Raw genomic sequence first — 23,086 nt, 5'->3', positions numbered from 1 at the left:
AAAAGTTGTCACCACAACAATCTATCAAATAATTAACATAAAAAAAGAAAAAGTGCACGCAAAAACTGTTTTTCCTTTTTTAATCCCTTTACTTAGTTTTTTCTTTACACAGATCCCTTCTTTAATTGTAACGTCTGGACAGTAGAAAATAAAAAAAAATCTCCAATCACGTCTCTTTTTATAATCACTTTTGAGACGTGATTTTACGCTTTTTACCACTCACATGCACGAGTTTTTGATAAAACTGATTCACCTAAAGCTTTTCCGAACATTTTCAACGCGTCAGCACATAAATTTTGTTTGCAAAACAAAATTTAAGGCAAATTCTTTTTTCAATAATTTCATTCATTCTAAAAATTGTTGAGTACTAGTGGGGTAGACTGACTTATCCAGCTGTTGCAAGCAAACTGGTCTACAGATCGCGCTTAAACTTGGAATCATAATGAAAGACTGTGCTGCTGACATAGAAGAAAATTTAAATTAACGATTCCCGGTACTTTTTGACAGAATGTATGTGTTAATAAATCAAAGTTTGTTTAAATGTCTGCCGATGCCTCATTTTTGAGTTGTTGCTTAATAACAAAATAATCTAAGAAATAACAATGTAGCAACGAGAGTTTGTGGTTCAAGCTCAGCACGTCATATTAAATTAAGAGAGTTCAAATTTTTATTATAAAAGAAAAGTGTGTCGATAATTGTGTCTGTTTGTCGTCTCGTAATCATCATACTGAAAACATTAACTGATGAATATATTTTTTCCAGTCTTTGTGGAAAAAATAACCACTGGATCAAACAATATTTATGTATATATTAGGAGTGTGCATTTTTTTCATTTTTTTTTTTTTTGATTTTAGAGAAAGGTCTAAGTTAAGGAAATTGTAATTCTGAATTTGCCAAAGAAGTCCGAAATTTAGTTACTTAAAAAAATATAAAATCCAAACTTCTTCTAACAAACTGTTAAATTTTTTATAAATCTTTAGTGCAGACGCCCTTAAAATTAATCTGAAGATGTATAAAAACAACTTTTATTTAATGTGTCCTCTAATTTGTTCAATTACTCCTTCCATACGACCACTGGAAGAGAAACATACCCTGGCTATCTCTACAGTGTCAGGATTCCTCACTACTGAGATAATGGATCGCTTTAGGGAGGTAATATTGGCATGATTAGTCCTACAGGTACTGATTTCCAACCTTCCCAGAAGATAATAATCACATGGATTTAAATCTCGTGAGCTTGGATGTCATACCTCAGAGGACCAAAAGGAATGTTCAACCATTCAATTGTTCTCCAGGCTTTTTGTGCTAGCTGTGAAAGGCATACTAGAAGCTACAGTCTTCATCCAGGGCACAACATCCGTTTCTAAAACATCTATATAAACATCTTGGTTGGTTCTGAGGCTAACACTTAAGAAATAAAGATTCATTACATGATCTTCACTCCCTTCACTCCTGATGACACCTAATGTCATAACAGTATTCGAAGTTTTGCTTCTGAAGATTGTAGGAACTAAATTAACATCTTGGCAGATCCACCTATTATTTTTTTCCCGTTAAATCAACTATCCAAAAATTTCATCGGAAAAGAAAAAAGATTAATAATAACCACCAGTACATTTTATAGAAGAAAGAAGTCTCTTCCGATGGATCCCTCTTTTGGTCTTGATTGGATCAGTGAGAAGATGTCAATGCTTTAGGCGATAAGAAGTAAGGCCAATATCATCAGAAACAGCTCGGTATGTGGCTGCCTTGTTAATCTGGCGATCTTTTGTCAACTTACTCCGTGGAGGACTTGAGTATACTGTTACTGACCGTTTGAGTCCAGCCAAGAATCGCAGGATACGTTTCTTATCTTTTCAATGATTATGCTTCTTCCTGGTAGCATTGTTGGACTGTTTAGATTTGTTTATAATACGATTGTGGAAATTTAGAGCTTTGCAATATCATCATTTGCTTCTTTGCCCGTGTGGAAGAGAGTAATAACAGCATCTTTTTTGCTCTGTTCCATATTTATCAATTGCTTATAAATAAAAAAACAACAACATTATTTTACTGAATTTAGGGATCTTTGTAAAAATATTGCTAATTATTATGAAAAAGTCTTTCAAAAGTAACAATGATTAAATTTAGGAGTCATCTAAGGTTTATAAAAATACAAGATTAGACCATAATGTAGTCGGGCTTGCAAGTATTTTCAATCTAATGTATTGTATCGACTGTTGGGCAAAACAGGCAGATTTGGACTTTGAGTCATCTAGCGAATAAAAATTGATGTGTGTATACATATTTGAACCAAATGAAGGCACTTTTAATCTAAAACATAACAAATAGACAAAGTTAATCTCTTAGCCGTTTAACATGTAGAAGTTAGCGTGTATAGAGGGTGTAAAATTTTATTTTCAGAAGCCTGTTCCACTTTATATAGTGCTCCTTGATCTATATCATATTCTTATTTCTGATCGAACAATTAACAATGTATTCTTTTTTATAAATGTTGAAGTTTGATTTGATCAAGTTGATCACTTCTTCTTTTTTTCTTCTTCTTATCTATCTAAAATATAATCAGTAGACATTTGAACTTTAAATACTTTACATTGTTGACCACGACGTTATTCGAAAAATGCCCCGAAAGCAAACTTCACCACTTGTGTCTCCCCAAAAACAAGCATGGTCGATTAAAACGGAAGAGGCGAATTTGGCAATGGCCGTTGCGGAGCTCCACCTTCCTAAGTTCTGTTATTCGGATGTTGAAAACTGGTTCTGGAGAATTGAACATGATTTTGCGTCGAGAGGGATTTGTCAAACAAAAGTTAAATATAGTTTTATGGCGTCAGCATTGCCGGGTGAGGTTTTCAATATTATTCCTATTAGTGAGGAGAATCTCACTTATGAGGGAGCGAAGAAATCCATATTAGTCCGATATGGGCTATCATCTTCCGCAAGGATAAAAAGAGTAGTCGACATGATGGTTGACACTTCCAGGCTCTCGATCATGGAGGTAAAAGATAAGATAGAACGTCTTCTGGATGAGGAATACTTAAAGGATTGACGTGGAAGTTTGATTAAAGAGGCACTAATAAGGAATGCTCCAAAGGAACAACAGGTATATTTGAGAGCACAATCAACACTTACGAACAAGAATTTAGCAGATATGTGTACGACTGCGAAGGAAGTTACAACCACTTCCATTTCTACTGTCGAGGATCCATCTTCTTCTCCCACTGTCGCACCTTTGATTAAGAAGATACCTAGTGGAGCTTTTTCAAAGTCTTCAACATCTTGAAAATTTAAAAAAATATGTTATTATCATTCAAAATTTGGTTAGAATGCAACTGTGTGCTCTGGTCCTGATTGTCATTTTATTTCATTGATTCAAAAAAACTGAATTATCCTTGGTTGCATGGGACCGAGTCATTAAATAATCCCTCAAATTTCTTATTAATTAAAGACAATATAATTACAATTAATTTTCTTGTAGATACGAGTGCCTAGGTATTTAGCATAGGATCTAGATCTGTTCTTCTTCCAAATTTAAGGGATTTCGTGGCCAACCTTAGAGGGATAAAATTTTAGTAAAATGGACTTGCACAGAGCTTACAATCAAATACCCCTGAGTGAAGACTCCATCAGTGAAACAGCTATAATTACCCCATTTGGGTTTGATGAGTACTTGAGAATAACGCTTTGCCTTAAAAACTGCCCAGACATTCCAACGACTCGCCGATTCTATTTTGAGGGGAATTAAAAATGTCTTCGTGCATCTTGATGATATATTGATTGCTTCTTGGACAAGGGATAAACATTGGCAGTCCATATATGTAGTTTTATTGCAACTAAAACTTCCGGGTTGGTAATTTCTCTCGAAAAATGCGAGTTTTTCAGGGACTCTGTTGAGTTCCTTGGACATTCTATTTCACCGGAGGGGTTTAAACCTCTTAGATCAAAAGTTTTGCAAGAATTTCATCTCCAAAATCGAAAGATGAGTTACAGAGATTTTTAGGCAACACTCAATTCTATTCACAATTCATCAAATATTTGTCAAAATAGAAAATGATGTTATATCCAGTTTCAAAGAAAAAATTTAAATTCATATGGAATGATGAATGTGAAAGAGCACTTCAAGCTATAAAATACAGTATATGCTCAAGTACTCAACTTTCATTCCGGGACAACTCCTTATCTTTAGCCCTTACAACAGATGCGTCTAATACTGGAATGGGAGCTGTTCTGGAACAGAAAGTGAATGGGCGCTGGAAACCACTAGCATTTTGGTCTAAAGCCTTATCTGAAATACAAAAGAAATATTCAACTTTTGATAGAGAATTACTTGCTATTAAGCAAAGCATTAAACATTTTCTGGTGGAATTATACGGACAAAATTTTAGAGTATTCCCAGATCATAACCCTTTAGTGTCGGCGATAGACATCCGCAATCCCTCCAAGACGATTCCGTACATTTGCATAAGTAGCAGAGATACATGTTTCAGGAAAATTAAAACCACACCGTGGATATTCTTTCGAAAAATGTCAACAATATCAAATTAGTCCCAATTTTCTTAAGGATGTCATTGCAGATCAAAGACTCCATTACCCTAAATTGTTAAATTTTAAAGTTAAACCTTGTCTCAAGTGTGTTGTTTTAACGAAGACTTATTTCGTGTCGTAGTGTCCTTTCCAGAACTTCGCCGACGAATTATTCATTCAAGCCACAAAGATAATCATCCGGGATTCAAAGATACTTTAAGAAGGGTATCACTTTTCTATGCTTGGCTTAAATTACGTTCTGATATTAAAAAATTTACGGAAGAATGCATTGCATGTCAACAACCGAAGCCTTTTAGAACCTCCAAGCCCACTTCCTTTTTCGATCTACCATCCGCGAGACTTGCCTTCATCCACATTGATGTAATTGGCCCGTTCATAAGTGATCCCAATTCCTAATATCACCTCTAGCTGGAGATTTATTGGATGGTTGGATATCAAGATTTGGAGTACCTGACATCATTGTGTCAGACAGGTACGCAATTTACAAGTGCTATTTGGACGTGTGTTTGCAGGGAACTTGGAACCGTAAATAGGACGACCACCTCAAATCATATTGAATCAAACGGGCTTATTGAACGGTTCCACAGATCCCTAAAAACTGGGATCGTTGTACAGATACTAGAAGAGAAAGAAAATTGGATGAATGATCTGCCTGTTGTTTTGTGGGTACTGAGGAATTCAGTACCAATTGATCAAAGATCTAAAGTTACTTACTAGTAGCTCTGGATCTTTGGTTTCAGGCTTCTTCGATTCGTATCCTATTCCTAAGGTAGATGCCGATGTGGGGCGCCTCTTCGAGACGATGGAGAAGGTGGCTCACGTTTCCCCACGAGTAACCCAGAGAGAAACGTTCGACAATCGTCTGAGAAAGGCTGACTACGTTTTTGTTAAAAATAAGCCAATCAGAGAATATCTTTCTCCAACCATCTTGGTTCCTTTTAAAATCTTTGGAAAATACGATCGTTATTTTAGATTGGACTTGGGCGCCAAACTCGACAATGTCTCCAAAGATAGACTCCGTCCTGCTATTGGAATCGCCAGGATCCTACCAGAATCTCCAACTTTGCGCGTTACAAGATCCATTTTATAAATTAATTACTCTTGTTTTTATGTATATATTGTTTGTGTGATCTACTGTTTATTTTCTTTTGTACTAGACGATAAGAAAAAAAAGTTGTTTTTTTCTTTCGTCGTAGTCATGTTGAGCAGATGTGTCCATTTAGCATTGAGCATCAATATAGCGATCCCTGATATATACCATATACATATTTTTGATCTAAGATATAAAAATGTAATTGTATTAATGAAATATGTGTTGCAGGCTTGTACATGTAGCATTGAGCATGTATATAAGAGACACGGTAAAGCAGAGCTGACAAGTGCTCTAGAGACTAAAGTGCTATCTGGATCGTTTTCAGCATCATATTAAAAAAAGTTTGTCAAACTCTTATTATTATTCTTTCATTTTTGAAATGAGAACACATCTTATGAATTCATATAAGTATTGAGTTACTACATGAGAGTGTGCTCATGAAAAACGTTGAGTAACACTCAGGATATCATGGGGACTTTTCTTCCATATTATCAAAGCAATACTTGTCTTTCAGCTGACCCCTAATTACTCCAGTAATGTAGGGTATTACAACTTGTTACCTTATAAACTTTAAAAGAAAGAAATATTGGACTTTATTGCTACTTGTTTAATTTTAAGCTTAGTTCGGCACCTTCTATTCTTGTTTGTTCAAGATACTAAAAAAATCATAATTTATTTTTTGAGATAAAAAAAAATCAAATAAAAAAAAACATTATTATATTTTTTGGGACGCCGTAGACACCTCAGTATTTTATATTATTTTTTAATTCCTAATATTTTGTGGCAAATACAATAGTTTGTTGTCACCCTTCGAATTAATTTTGCCCAAAAATGAAATCGATCCCCAATTCTACTTTAAGTCCAAAAAGGACTTACAATTATATCCACACAACAAATCCTCAGGTATTTCGCTCCGTCTTTTATGAGCAAAAACGAATATTAAATCAGGTTTTGAAAATAAATGAATATATATTTTGGAAAGTATGATCACTACTCAGGATTTAAATAATAATGACAACTACTAAGGAAAGAAAATTATCATTTACATCATTCTATATAGTAATAAGACGTACCCGTATTAAATATTTGATTTCGAATTATTTTATGAATGCTTTTAATAACTCCAAAATTTAGTAAAACTTGTCGATAGACAACATACATACTAAGACAAACTTGCTAATCCTCTTCCTAATTCTTTTTTTTTTTTTAGTGTGTTTAATATACATTCTCCCTTTTTCCGTTTGTACAATAATTCGTTTTTTTTTACTTTAATTTTTTTGGTGCATTTTCCCCTCTACAACCCATACTTTTTGAGACACGGGGAATCGATCTTGTTTTATGAAAAAAAATCAACTAATTAGCGATAATAAACAAACATAACATACACGAATATTTAATCAGGTTTTGAATATAATTGAATCGATTTAAAACGTATGTCCAATACTCAGGAATTAAATAATAATGAAAACTATTGAGGAAATGAAAATTCATTCTTTAGATTACAAAAAAAAACAAAAAAACAAAAACGGACCAGCTAAAAAAATCATAAGATTTACATCACTAGACATGACATGGTGTCAAGAATGAGTGCTTGAGATAGATTTCTACGGTTGATTTTAAATATGAATTTATCTCAAAAGAGCTTAAAATTGTACCCTTTCATAACTTAAAAAGGATGTATTTAAATATATAGTCATAAAATAAATGTCATAATTTTTTTATTGATTTAAAAAAAAATAACATATTAAAATACGTATTTTTTAGTGGCATCCAATGTGCCGTTACATCCCTTTAATAAACACTTGTCTAGTAACTACGAATGATAGATGTGGTAACTAGCTTTTGATAATTTTCAGGATTTTTTAGCTAAATATGTCCACAAAAAAGAATTTAATAAATTTCGTGACCTTGAGTTGGCTGGACTCTCTCTCTCACTATCTCTGTTTTTTTTTGTTATATTTGGTATTATAAAAAAATCTTCTATAGTTTTTACAATGAATGGCACTATAAAATGATTTATTGATAATGAAATAGCACAAATAATAAAAAAACGAAAAGTTGCATTGTTTTTAGACAAAAATCACTCGAGGTTAATAAAAATTAAATAATATTTGTGAATAACAAATAAAAATTGTATTTTTCACATATTTAATTCCAGATTGATTTGTTTCCTTTTTTGATAGAGCGTTTTTTTGTTACATAATCAATCAAATATTAATAAAATTATATACTTTTTTCATTATGATTTAGATGTTAAAATGGAACTGACAAATTAAAAGGCTTAAACCTTAATTATCGATCAAAAATAATATCCAGCTATACATATAATAATAAAGCAAAGTTTGTTCATCTTTTTTTTTTGCTTGGGAGGACTCCTTTTTAACAATGGGAGTGTGTAGCCAAAGCTCAGCGTGTCATATTAAATAAGAAAATGTATTCATATTATTGAAACAAAGTTTGTGTATATTTTGTGTATGTTCATTGCCACCTAATAATTTCCAGCAATGCCGGATACTCCAGCTAGTAATAAATACCGTGCAGGTGGTACAGGCCTTGGACTTAACATGCACCCAAAAGGGGAAGTCCAATCGATTGGCATCTGGTGAGTTGGGGGCCTCATTTTCTTGGGACAGAAAGGCAAGTTGTCCTCCAACCACTTCTAGACCTTTTTGGACGTATGTGCAGGCACACCATTCTGCTGGAACACCACGTTCATGTCCGGATATTTGGTTTGGACCCATGGTAACAATGCAATCTTCCTTGGTTTCTTGCCAGCCCCCAAAAGTGAGGGGATCGAAATTCGTTGGTCACGTTCAGGTGGCATTTTCTCGGGTTCTGAGACTCGTGTTTTTTTAGTATTTGACCAGAACTGCATTCACAAAAACCTTGATTTATGTAGCAAAAACTAAGTGTAAAGTGTTTTTCGCCGGACCCGGTATATTAGACCCTAAATTGTATTTAAAATATTTTATTACTTTATAAAAAATTTGTTCATGTAGCCAATACATTAATAATTACACCTACATGGAACATATACTTTTCTCCAATTATCCGACTTTTCTCGTCCCTAATTTATCGAAAATAAAAAAATAATACACATCTAGCCATTTGATAGGGTTTTTATGTAACTATTATTTGTTTAAATCAAATGTTACAGTCTTTCAAATTTTATTATATATCTAATATATTTGAAACTAAAACTTTGCAAGGGTGCCTCTTTTGAACAAAAATATTAATTAATCTGGAACCTTAATTGTCAAACATTATAGCAAGCAGTTGAAGGAATGACAATACCTTTCAATTCTCCCACTTTTAGAGACTTCAAATAAGTTAGTTTATTTGCGATACCAGTCTTACAATTTTAAAATAAAACATGTTACTTTAAATTGTAAGGCAGGTATTGATGCAGATCAATTCTATAACCGAAGGCTTTGTACGAAAGATCCAACAAAATCCCTTTGAATGAAATGTCTTTTCCTGCAGTTCTAACTCTTTTATTTTCTTCTCTTCTCTCAATCCCCTTCAAATTCTTCTGCAGAGTAATTCGTATTTCGTACAAAGAAGGATGAAGAGGCTTTGTGAATTAATAGGGCAGAGATCAATCCTGATTCTAACTGGGCAAGTGACTTACAAAAGTTACGCAAACGCGCAAAAGAGCAAAGTTTATCCAACAAAAATTGGAAGAGCAATAGAGATGAGGCAAAGTAGAACTATGATTTCATAGTTCTACTTTGACCCTTAGCCCGATGTTCCACAAAAAATTAACATATTACTATTAAATTATATTCTGAATATCTCAAAAATGATCTAATTCCTAGAAAATACGTACAATAATTTGAAGATCAATTTTGGTGTAAGACAACCAATATATTTGTCAACCCATGACATAATTTTTATCTAAAGATTTGATTTTTATCTATAAATGTCATCATTTAAATTATATGCTTTGTAATAATTTCAATCGGCCTTCCATTTAAAAATGGACATATACAAAAAAATATCTGTTATAGAAAAATTGAACCAAATAATATTCTAGTCTACTTAAATTTTCTTGGACGTCAAACTTACATTGTAAAGTGATGCTCATCATTTAACATCTTAAAAAATTCAAACTGAATAATACTTCAAAACAAACATATAAGTACTGGTACGGTACAGGGTTGTACCACGGTTCGGTTTAGTAAGTTTTTGATTTTGGTGCGGTACGACGGTACGTATATATGAGTATATAATCCCATATTTTGATATTATAGGATTTTGTTTATTTTTTTCCCTTGGTTTTTCTTGCTTTGCTAAGAAGGACATCACCACGTAATAAATTCAATATTTTGCGATGAAGTCATAAAAAGATGCAAAAAACTAAATATTTGTCTAATATGTCCAGGCTGTTTTACACGTCCAATAAATTGTCTGGTATCTTAAGGTCTAACAAAGAACCAATTTCTTATAGATATATTGATGTTTTCAAAAGATTTAATTGAAACTAATTAATCCATGTTCATAATAGGTGAAGTAAAAAGTTCTGAGCGGTTTTTTTTTTGCTTTGTTTTAACAATAAACTTAACATAGTTATGATTATCCGATTTAAATAGTTTCAAAAGGTTTTCTGGCTAATTTTAAGGTTTTGGGTAATGGAAAAGTGTGCCCATACTGGTCCAACTCGACAATTTCCATTATTTTATCGACACTTTCGACGTCCATATTACCAGAACCGAATCGTTGGAACCCCCGCCTTGCTATTGCATTCGATATAGTATTGGGTTCATAAACAGTACAATTTTTTTGGCCACCTGCTCTGCCTTTTCACCTTGGTCGTAGTGATACTGAAGAATGTATTGAATTTTCTATTCTTATACTTCCATTATAGAACGTTGTAACACACAACTGGCTTCATCAAACACAAAACTGTAAATGATCTTTTTTTAATTTGACGCTTAACCTTTAAGCATACTTCAAGTTTTTTTTTTTAATGCAATGTACTAATCGTGGGATATAGCTCACAAAAAACATCTAGCGAAAAACGCTCAGACTAAGCTAATATAATGAATCATTTTCTGATTTTTTTTTTATATAAATGACAGGCAATTGTCCGTGCACGAAGAAAATCTGATGAATCTAGGTTAGGACCACCCAGAGAAAATCACTACTCAAAAATTTCTTTTTTTGAATAAAAATATTAGACAACATTAAAATTTGAAAAATGTAAATTTTTGAAACCGAAAGTTCATACTTTTACAAAATTGATAAAATTCACGTTAATACAAGATTACAAACTGTATTGCACAAGATTCTACGTATTAATTATTTTTTAATGAGATTCGTTGTCATCAAATTCATAGAGCTGCATAAAAATGACCTTAACACGTGTAAGATATTTTGCTAGTTTGCAATCTGAAGATTCTTTTGTATTTTCAAACTTGTCCTTATTACTTAATTCTTGAAATTTAAAGTAAAGTTCTCATGAGAGTAACACTGAGGATTTGTTGGGGATTTATAAGTATAAGTCGTTTTTGGACTCAGAGCAGAATTAAGGATTGACTTCTGGGTAATTCTTGCTGACTCATATGTTTTTACTAGTTACTGAGTGGGATTTGTATTTATTTCCTTGCTCTAACGGTTGCTTGCAGTTGATCAAATAAAACATCATTACAGTTAATCTGTTCTCCTCCCAAATATTTTTTAAATTGTCAGGATTACAAATATCATGACATATTTTGGTTTATTTTATTTTTATATACGGAATGATCATATTTTATACAGCTCTATTTATAAATTTCTTTTAGCCTAAATTCTCGTAGTTTTATTTATCATATAAATAGATTTTGACATTATTACAAAATATTTAAAATAATACTTAAATCAGATCCTTTGCAGTGAAAATGACTTCTTACTTCGTTCTCGTAGCAATTACGGGGCTCATGATGTATCAACTGACACTCTATCTGTAGGTTTTATGGTATCCTTTTAGGTGTAGTTTTTACGTTAATCAGCAATGACACTTTTTCAATTTAGGATATGATTTTTGAGTGGTCGACGACAGCCAAGGTGGACTCTTTGTTTAGATATCATATGTCTTGATACATTTACTCCTTGTTTTCTACAAAAGTTAAAACCACAACTATTATGCTCTTAAATTGTTTTTTTGTTTATAAGTATCTTTATCACTTATTTATATAAGTGTCACTTTTGAAGAGCAGAAGGAAAAGAAGGGAGCAAAACATTTGTCACTGTTGACCTTAAGACCTTTTGTTCACATCAGCTACTCTTAATATGATATGGAGGGAGAAAAATGTATTAATATTAAAAATAGCTTTAGTATTATAAGTTTATTCAAAAATATATACCGGATGTCCACTTTGATGCACTCTCTTGGACAAACGCAGGGATTTAGGCAGCTGATTTTTTCCCCATAGCTTGTTCATACAGTCACAAGTTGAAAAGAAAAAAATAGAATCAATAGACAAATTAGTGGTCCCGAAAATTTGGAAAAATCACTGAGCCCTCCTTGGAATCTGTCCTGGCAGCGAAAACATAAAAATTAGTGGAACTCAGTGACTCAGTGTTCGTTTTTGTGAGGGGTGAGATCGAACGAAAACCCAAACAAACTCCTTGTAGCATCAAAGACGAACTTATCAATCGAATCAAGAAAGAATTTGATGATTGTCCAATGGATCAAGTGTTGAAGCCCTACTCACGCTTTCGGCGTTGTATATAGAATGTAATTATTGGTAATTAATGTTTATATTGGAAAACAATCATGGATTGACGAACAAGAATAGTATCATAATTATAAAAAGATAATTCATGAATATAATTAATATAAAAAATAATATTAAGTAAAAGAAGATTAATAAGTTTACTTGTTTCACATATATAGCATATGAACTATACTTATTTATCATAATATGACTTAAATCGAATTATAATATACAATCGCATATATCAATATATTAAATATCTTTTTTTGGTCAAATGTCCTGAATGGTCATTGGGCGAAATATCCGTTCAGCAAATCGCCCTTCAACAAAATTTGAATACTGCAAATTGTCCGTCGGCGAAATTTCCTGTTGTTATTCGCCCAAAAAGCCCTCGGTTAATTGTCTTTGAACCGTAGCCCCCTAGTCACGGGCCTGCTATTAACACTTGCATTCGAAATACGTGACATTGTTCGTAAAAATCCTTTTTTGTTCATATTTCAAGAATATAATTGGTATAAATGTTCTTTAGAACGAAAATTGAATCAATACTATCATACAAAAACCTCTTTCTAGGAAGTTTTATTACATTTTCTTTTTTGTATTATCATCTAAGTATTCCACTTAAAGAAAGACTAATAGAGGATCTTAATCTTATATCTTAAGTCATTATTTTTAGGAAAAAAAGTCTTTATCAATTTCCTCAACTCATTCAATTATCCATTTCACATACAAAATACAACGCTAATCCACATGAGGAAAAGGCACGTTTTCAATTGTAAATTGGCATTTCCGAAACAAATCCTTCATAATCCCTTCTAACCTTTTTTCAATTTAGTTTACCTCTTCTTTGAAGTTGCTGTTTTACCTTTATTGTATATAGCAACATTTTCTCCAAAAATAATCAGAAAAAAGGCCTGAAATAATCTGGTAGTTAGCCAAACGAATCAATCAGAAATCTAAGACTTACAAAATCTTATAGGTAAGGGTCATTCCACGTCAAGTGTACACACATTTTTTGCAATTTACCGATTTATCGGATCATCCCCGATTTTGTTGATTCTTTTTCAACCATTATTTAGACAGCAAATCATTTATTAAAAAATTAGAATTATCTAAAATTTTCTGGTGAAGATGTATTTACAAAAATATAATTAAACGTTATAGTTGATTTTTTGTGAGTTGGCTTTTCTATATGAAATAAGAGAAGGTTTTAAATATTAGGGCTCTGTGACTTACTTGGGCTGTTCTAGGCCACTCAAACTTGGGCCTAATGCATTGAACTTTTGATGTTCAGAAGGCTATAATTATAGAAGGCGTATACAAAATACGTGTAAAGATACACAAGAACACAAACTTTAACTTACATTCGAACATGATCTTAGTATTATTATTTTTATTGCGTTTTCATTTTATTACATAAGCAATAAATTAAGGAAGAAGGTTCACGTAAAATGATCACATGAATAAACATTTTAGTTTATTATTATCCCTTTCCAAAAAAAAAAAAAAAAAAAAATCCTAAGCACTATAGACATATTACTGATAAAAACAACAAAATAAAATCCTTTGACATACATAATTTAGAACACACATACAAGCATATAACTAAAACCGAAACAGGAGCAAATAAGATCCAGAGGTGTCACGAACCATCAAAGAGAAGGTATCATACCTTGCAATAGCATGTGATGTTAGCAGCTCTTATATCTTTAGCCGCTAAGGGCTTATAGATTTTATTTTTGCTGGCAATAAGAGCTTTGGAATTCAATAACGCTAATTCCAACGACTTCATCTTTCCCGCAGATCCCTTTCCTTTTGAAAGTCCAAACAAAACCAGTACTTTTTGTCAATTTTGATTATTGGTCATCTAGTCTTTTTACATTTAAGGAAATAAATAATTTCAGTATGCAAACACTGGGTCAATCTATGAAAGCGTTTATGGAGGAGTTAAAAGTTTTTCCACAGTCTCTACATGGAACATTATAAAAAATAAGGCCTGCCCAAAATTTGAAACTGCGATTTAAATTTTTTGTCTTCATAAATATTTGGTAAGGATCTCTTTACTTTTTTATTGCAAGATTTCGTGAAATATAAATTTCCTATAAAATTGTCTCATATCACAGTAAGAGTACTCTTAAAATTCTCAAATTTAACATTTTCAAATGCCATGATGTTGAAGGAACGTGGTTCTTAGCAGTCCTACAAAACGGAAAACAAAATTTGCCCTTCACAAATACCAAATTAGGGTATTTTCAAAGGTCTAAATAGATTTCTGTATATCCATACTTTCTAGGCAGCTCAGATCCTTCGAATTGTTGAAAAATGTTTCTTTTCTACGTTTTGATGAATTATATCTATGGTAGTGTTCTACTCACACATTGGCGCTCCATACCATAAAACACAATAAGTAGCACCCCATGAAAACGATATTTTCAGGACTGATCTGTTTTATAAAATAGTACCCATCATTAGAAGTATGTATAGAGGAGTACCTGATACAGTAACTCTCTATTCCCAGAGGGGATTTTTTGTTATGTCAATAACATTATTCTGGTATATCTTGGGGATAATAGAAGATAGTAGAGTAATCTTATTTTAATCAAAAATAATTGTTTGGGGCTCTGTCACAGCCTTCAAAATGGTGCACCTGCAAGGCAGAAAAAACGATTTTTTTTTAAATTTTGGAATAAACATTTCTCAGTATATTTGTTCAGACATATCCAAAATTCAGAGTGGGATCTTATTGGTATCACTTTGAATGAGAGCATTCATTAGAGTATGTAGGCTGCTTTTATAGTATATTATTTATTTATTTTCAAAAAAAATTCCAAGGAAAAAATATATATATATTATCCTGTGGACACCCTTATATCAATTAGTAATTAGATGTCTTTCTGTATAACAATGTTATTGCATTAATATATTTTTACATATTTCATAAGAAACTTCAAAGAAAACATTTTATTTTGGGAGATTAAAAAGTTATTTGCATGGGACACTATTCTCTGATATGCTTAATTCTTGGAATCATGTTTACATCATCACATAAAACAATAAACAATGCACATTCTTAGTTTTAATCAAAATAACAATATGTAATCCGAGACATTAGGGAATGCAAAGTTCAAAAATTGCAAAAATGAAAGAGGATTCCAAACTTTATATTTTGAATACCCACGATATATTCAAAAATGACAAATAACTGTGAGTTACCATATCTGTCATACTTGTACATGCAATTTACTTATTAAGAGCTTTAAATGTTATAATCTTGAAACCTCAACAAATCTCTATTTCAAAATAAATAAGTCATGTTAGAATGTTTCTTGTTTCGGGGAGGGGAAAGGAAATATCAACTTAGTAAGGTTCTGGGGGATCCACAGGGTGTGTGCTGTAGCCCCCCCCCCCAATAAGGATTTCCCCTTTTTACTAGAAAATTTAATATTTGATTATTTTTAATTATTATTTGAAATTTAATTTTTTAATTTTTTATGAAAAAAAAACATTTCCTGTGAATAACTATAGATTTTGAATATTTTTTTTTTAAATTTTATATTTATATTATATTTTATGTGAACAGCTGCAAGTTTTTGAATTTCTTTTTGAAAAAATTGAATATTTAAAAAATTTAATTTTGGTGAACACCTGTGGGTTTTTGAAATTGTTTACCAGAAATTTAATTTTTGATGAATAGTTGTGAGTTTGGAATTTTTTCGACTAAATTTAATTTTATGTGAATAATTGTGGATTTTTGAAATTTTTTTCCACAAAAAAATAATATTTGAATTTTTTTTTCCAAAAATTTTATATTTAAATATATTAATTTATAATTTTTTGTGAACAGCTGTGAGCTGTGAAAAGTACAAGCCCCCCCTTCACACCCAAAAAAATAATATATTATCCTACGGACGCCCCTGGGGTTGGATCGGTTTAAAAAACTAAAAATACTATCAATCCGGTCCTAATAAAATTTTCAGGCAAAGGGGCTAATGTCACCACAGCGTAGGAGTGAGAAAAAGTTTTGTTCATTAAAAAGATCATTTAAGGAATTGTGGAAATTAACCCGTAAAACAAGTTACGGTCATCGGCAAGTTTGTGCCTGATTGAGGTTCAGCATTTCTATTCGTCCTGGTTCTTCATTTCAACAGTCTTGGTTCTTTTTATATAAGCTCAGTTTGGTAACAGGCACACTTAATAAAAGACTAGAAAATTTGGGCCCATGAAATGATGCATGCAAGGCTGCAGAACCCTCATAGGCAGAGTGCGTAGTGCCCCATGTTCCAGCAGTGAATCAAAACTAAGGTTGCTTAAGGCAATGGCTTTCAAACATGGGCCATGGGAGGATGCTAGGTGGCGAGAAGGGATACAGGAAGATGGATAATTGAGGATTGCTTTCAGTCTGCACATACAATGTAAGCATGTTCGTATCAAGGGGGACGTAGCTACGCTTTTAATGAAATATTACTAAGCAATATTTGAATAGAATATCGAATAAAATACTATGTATGAATTATGTGCAATTCTGAATTTTTTTAAAGAAATAATAGTCAATGATAGTCTCGTAGTCCTTAAAAGAAAAAAAAGGGGCTGACTTATTTGGCTAACTATCTGATGACTTTTGGCCCCCCTTTATGGAGGAAAGGTTGTGTGATACAATAAAGTTAACAACGTGTTTCATTTACATAAAATTATGTAGATGGAATATTAAAATGTTATAAGTATACCAAAAATTCAACAAACGAAAATATGCATAAGAACCCATACCGATATGAAATATATTGTGATCTCGGTTCAACTTTGTCGGTTCCGATCTAACAGTTTAAATTAACGAAATTGCAGGAACTGTTTGACCGATAAGGGCGCAGCCTTGGTCATTGGTCCTATCCTGAAGATATATTATTGATGAAAGCATCAATAAGCACTTATAATACGAAATATATCCTAATTCATGAAGAAAATAAGACCACCACCAAAGTGGACTGTTATTATTATCAATTTGCGAAATGAATTCATTTATTCTATATCAATCAATCAAAGAACGGAAGTATTTTTTTTTTTTTTCGTTAATTGTTTATCAAGGCAAAAAAAAAAAAAAAAAAAAAAATATATATATATTATCAATATCATTTTATTTGACATCTCCTGTGGAGTCAATATTTTTATTTTATGGTCAAGGATCCCTGTTTAGGGGTGGTGACCATAACTAAAAGAAAAGAAACAGAAAAATCGTCATTGATATACATACCTCCTTTGCAATTTTTGAAGAGTATTACAAGCTACTTATTATTCATAATATGAAGAAGCAATAATGTTCATAAACAGGATGTGATATCGGTTGTGTATAATTAATTTGCTAATGATAATATTATTATGGAATATACGAATTATACTTTTCTTTGAATCAATGAAAAGTACAAACATAAATTTATATTTGAAGGATATTTCTTCTATAAAGCGTTTTCACTGACGTCACACATACCATCATAAATCAAAGCAACCCAATCTATAGCCCTATAGAGCATTTTCAATGACGTCATAAATTGCATTAATATCATGCCACCATTGACCATATCAATCTTCATCAATCAAAACAGATCCAAATATCTTAATAAAAAATACTATGTTTCAAATGGAGCCACTGCAAGTCCCATGTCCCCAACATACATGCCTCAAAACAAGCCACAAGTGTCGTTCAATGTTGAATCGGAAGTCAATAAATATGTTTACTTGTATGCTGAATTATGTTCCATTTATTAGAAGTTAATTATAAACTTTAGAACTCGATTACACGATGACGTTGTTATGTATACGTAGTGAAATCAAAAAAACACCTCCGAACTGATTCCAAAACTTAAGAGCCCCTTCTAACAGGACTGGGCGTTAAAGAGTCCTTATAGTATATTGAGCGGTTTCTTTTCAAATCACAATCAATAGGCAGCACCATCAAAATGCATAAAATGTACTAACCTAGCTTTAAAATATTCATCTACTTATTACTCTAGACAATAAATTAAAATTTATAATAATGGTTATTAAACCATGACGTACCACTTGAGAAATATATCTTTTTATTATAAGAAGTACAATTTTTTTAATAACCTTTCTTTAAGAAATGCTTTTCTCTTATGAAATACATATTTTTGTTTTTTTTCTATATGTTAATACCATATTGGTAAATTACCTTTTCATAAAACTCACCCCCTTATATTTAAACCTCCTCCCACAACAGAAGGGGAGAGTTCGTGTACCAAAGTTTGAGAATTATTAATTAATATCTAATCAGAAAAATTTCAGGTTTCTGATCAATTCTGAATACTACTTCCCAACTATATCCAACATTCCTGGAAATATATACGGAGTGGTCCATTAAAATCTGAACACTTACTCATTCTATAATTGATGAACGTTGTGTGATTGAAATAATTTCATATTTCAATATATTAAAGAATAAGCAATGAGTTACAAAAAAAATCTGAGCTTTCTAGCTTACGTACAAGTTGAGAAAATGACACTTGAACGTGATTGACGAATTTATATTCGTGCAGTCCAAGTAGTTGGGGGTCTCCAGGACCAAAGTCTACGCCGTCAGCAAGTCTGAAACGTTGTAGAGGAACAAGGGCTCTGTCATTAAGGCAAATTGGAACTAGAAGATTTAATGAAAACAGCCCTAGCCAAAACCCTTCTATTCTATGAGGGCCCAAGTAAGAGATATTCAGACCATCCAGAGAGCTATCAAAAAAGTAGGTGGAAATAGCCTTGTGACACTAGGAATGAAAGAAAATCCTCTCCTCCGTTGCAAGACTCTTTTGAATTACACTTTTGAGTTCTTTTGAACTCTTTCTGACCCTTTTGGTCCCCTACAGCCCTGATACCAGCCTGTGACCTGCAATGTCTGTCATCCATGCACTGATCCCCTCAAAGCTACTGTGAACCAGGACTTGGACGCCATGACAGTATACTACATCCACAGCGAGTGCCAAACCTTCGACTGCCTCCGCCTGGAAGCCATCATTGTCGCTAAAGGCCTATACTATTATTTAAAGTGTTCAGATTTGAATTGACCACTCGCTCTGAGAGCACAGCTAATTTAGAAACCTATCAAAAGACAAAATCTATTCGTCAACGATTGTTTTTTTTTCTTTTGTATGTGATTACAAGAGGAAGACAAAACGAAGATATTTTTTGAAGAGTTTGTCTGACTATAAATAATCTTATAATTCTTGATGAAATACTAGTGGTAGTACGGCATTGCCAGGATAAATTAGGCGTCGACAGACAAACAAACTTTAATAATATAGAAGATAACTCCGTTTTTCATGAGCACACTTACACATAACTACTCAATACATTAGTAATAGGTCTAGTAAAAATAAATCTATTATTCATTTTAAGATTAAGACTATAAGATGGATTCATAAAAAACCTCCCAACCAAGCTCCAGGAGCTTCCCACGAGTCAATTTCGATGTGTGTGGCCTGGCGTTGTCCTGATAGAACATAACTCATCTCCTATTGGCCAAAGATTGGGCGATGGCTTCCTTCAGACAGTCCAATTGTTGACAGTATGACTCCTAATTAAGAGTTTGGCTATAAGCGAGCAGCTTATAGTAGATGGTTCCCTGTCAATTCCACCAAACACACAGCAAAATCTTCCTGGCCGTTAATCATGGCTTGGCCACCGTTTGCACCGACTCACCACAATTAGACCTCGACCGTTTTCGTTTGATGTTGTTTTAAGTGACCCACTTTTAATCACCAGTAACCATATGCTTCAGAAATTGATCAATTTTCTTGCGATTAAGCAGGGATTTGCAGATGGAAATTCGATCAATGAGGTTTTTGTGAGTTAACTAATGTGGAACCCATACATCGAGCTTCTTTTTGAATCCAGCCTTATTAAAGTGGTTCCAAATGGTTTTTTTCTGCAAAGTTTATCTCTTGGGCAATTGAAACAGTTCTTATATGACGGTCGGATTTCCGTAATTTTATCGATATTTTCGATAATTGGTCTTCCACAGCGTGGCGCATCTTTGACATCAAAATTATAGGAACAGAATGAAAAAAGCCAAAATTACGCATGATTGGCTGTTACAGTATACAGATCATGAACATCATTTACATTTTTAGCGCCTGGCTTGTGTTTCTGCCTTTATCAAAGGAATACTGTAAAATATAGCGGATTATCTCTTTGTTTGTATCCATCTTTGATGCTCAATTAAACAATACTGAGTCAAGTAATAATAATTGTGTAAGAATTACTTTTAATACGAAATCTTATCTTTATATAATGTCATCTACTCTTACATTATCGGACTTATACAACACAAGATCCAGATTACTAAAGCTATCTATTGGAAAGATAATCATTTATTTTTGCTAGACATATTACCGGTCTAGAAGATCGAAGTTGGACCATTCATTCTTCAAAACAGTCCAACTTTCTTTATTATTATTTTTTGTACCTCTAAACATACCAGTCTAGGATTTTGAGACCGGCATGCAACAATACTGGATGACATATTAATAACTCTCAACATCCGTATAACTATTGAATAATTCCAAATATTTACATCTTGTTGATAAGGGAACTCAACTAATAGCCACCGACATAAATACACATACATGTGTATTCATGTAACCAGATCTGTAATATATTTTCATATTTGACTCTTTGTAGAGTTGTACTTATATAATCAAAAAAAAAATTTTTTTTAAATAAAAAACTTCTCAAAAGGGGATGCATATGTGATATGTCAACACAAAAATAATTTTGACCAAAAATCAAGAAAATGAGAAAAATTTTATTTATCTTTTTACTTTATAAATCCCCAATAATATTTCATTGACTCTTCATATTATTGTAATAGTAATCATTAAATAAAAATACCATTTTGGTTAATTATTAGCATTGTTTTTGAAATTTATGGTATGGATTGAGAAACCCAACAATATTAGGTATATACAAACGTGGTTTGAAAAGTTTCTGACCTCAACGTAAAGATGGAATCACTCAAATTGCCACATCTATCTATCATTGGTTGACCTTTATTCACCAAAGTTTCAGTCATTTTGGACGAGCAGTTGTTATGTAACAGTCGTTTGAGGGAGTTGATGTGAGGGTTATTGTCAAAATTGAAAAAATGGAGTATCAAGCTGTCATTAAATAGTTTTTATGAAGAGTGTAACCTTTAAATACATTCAATCAACAGGACACATATAAATGGTTGTTGTGTTAAAAATTGGTGGGCTAAGTCAATCCAACTCAGAGTAATTGAGGCAAAAAATAAAAAGTGTCCTCTGAACAATTATTTTCCAGAGAAACACGGCGAGTACTATTTGGACAGGTTACATAGATAGGAGAAGTGTGTAGAGTTACAAGGAGACTATGTTGAAAAATAAAATAAAAAATTCAGGGAAAAATATCTTTGATCTTTATTGGAAACTTTTCCGACTTCCCTCGTATAGTCTATAATAAGTAGTGTGCTAATCGGGAGCATTTTGGGCATGTTAACAAAACGAAACCGAAAATAGAAATGATAACCCTGACAATTTGGAGGAGAGCAGCTTAGCTATCATGACGTTTCATAAAATCTGCAACAAGCAGCTGGAACGAGGGATAGAGGTAGAGAAGGAAATACAATTTTAACTACACAGCACATTATCAGTTTTCTGTGATTCGTATATATCAATTATATGTAGTAGAAAAGGAAGTTAACTCCTCAGGAATTAAATAATAATGACAACAACTTAGGAAAATATAATTCACTCTTCAATTTACCAACTCCAAAAAACGGCCGAGCTAAAAAATGTAGCATATGTTCATCACTAATAATAAGATTACTTAGCTGGCTTGTCTAATTGGACTTTTACTATTAATAGCCTTTAGCAGCTCTACTCTTTAGCCTTTATATGATTCATGATAATTGATAATATTAGGTTGGGAAAAAAGTGATTTCGTATTTCCCGCCCTTTTTTTTATAAACTAAATATATCTTGTTCATGATGGGTCACATCGGATCTGATGATAAAGCGTTGCAAATGTGTGAATATGTACTACAAACGCTTTTCGAAATGTAATACGCTTGGAAGGTTCAGTTGTAAATTATCGTGCGTTGAGTATGGAAGTCTCAAAGAAAGAAATTCGTCAAAATTTATATTTTTAACACCTGAAAGGGAAAAACTTGTCGAAAGCGAGAGTGAAAATTTGCGCTGTATACGGGGCCGATATTCTTTCGCTCTGTTTTGCACAACAGTGGTTCAAACAATTTCTTTTCCCCACTCAATTCTGCCCTCTTTTGTGAACAACTCCACTGTTTGAAGCTAGTGATCGAGGAGAAGCAGCCAGTATTGACGAATAGAAGAGGAATCATATTTCATCAAGACGCACCGTCTCCGGGAGCTTAGATAGAAAGTTCTTATGGCTCCAACCTACAGTCAAGACCTGGCACAAAGTGACTATCACCTGCTCAACTTCTTATAACATTGAAATAAAGTAAAAAAAGGAAATTACTTTTTCCCAGAACTATTATGAAGTAAAAGAAGATACCTGATCCAATCACTGCTTATTTTAAGGAAGTTAATATTTTTTAAATGATTAAATACTTAATTTGAGTTTTTTTATGTTTTGGGAAAATAAATTTTAATTTTCTGTTCTTTAAATAAAAAATTACTTTTATTTTAAGTCGTTTTGTTTACTATTTTAACCCATAAAAAAGAGACATTTAATGTTGTTTTTATAAAAATAAAAAACA

The sequence above is a fragment of the Lepeophtheirus salmonis genome, chromosome 14 (assembly GCF_016086655.4).
Source record: "Lepeophtheirus salmonis chromosome 14, UVic_Lsal_1.4, whole genome shotgun sequence".
Lineage (NCBI taxonomy): Eukaryota > Metazoa > Arthropoda > Copepoda > Siphonostomatoida > Caligidae > Lepeophtheirus > Lepeophtheirus salmonis.
Note: the sequence above shows the minus strand (reverse complement) of the source record.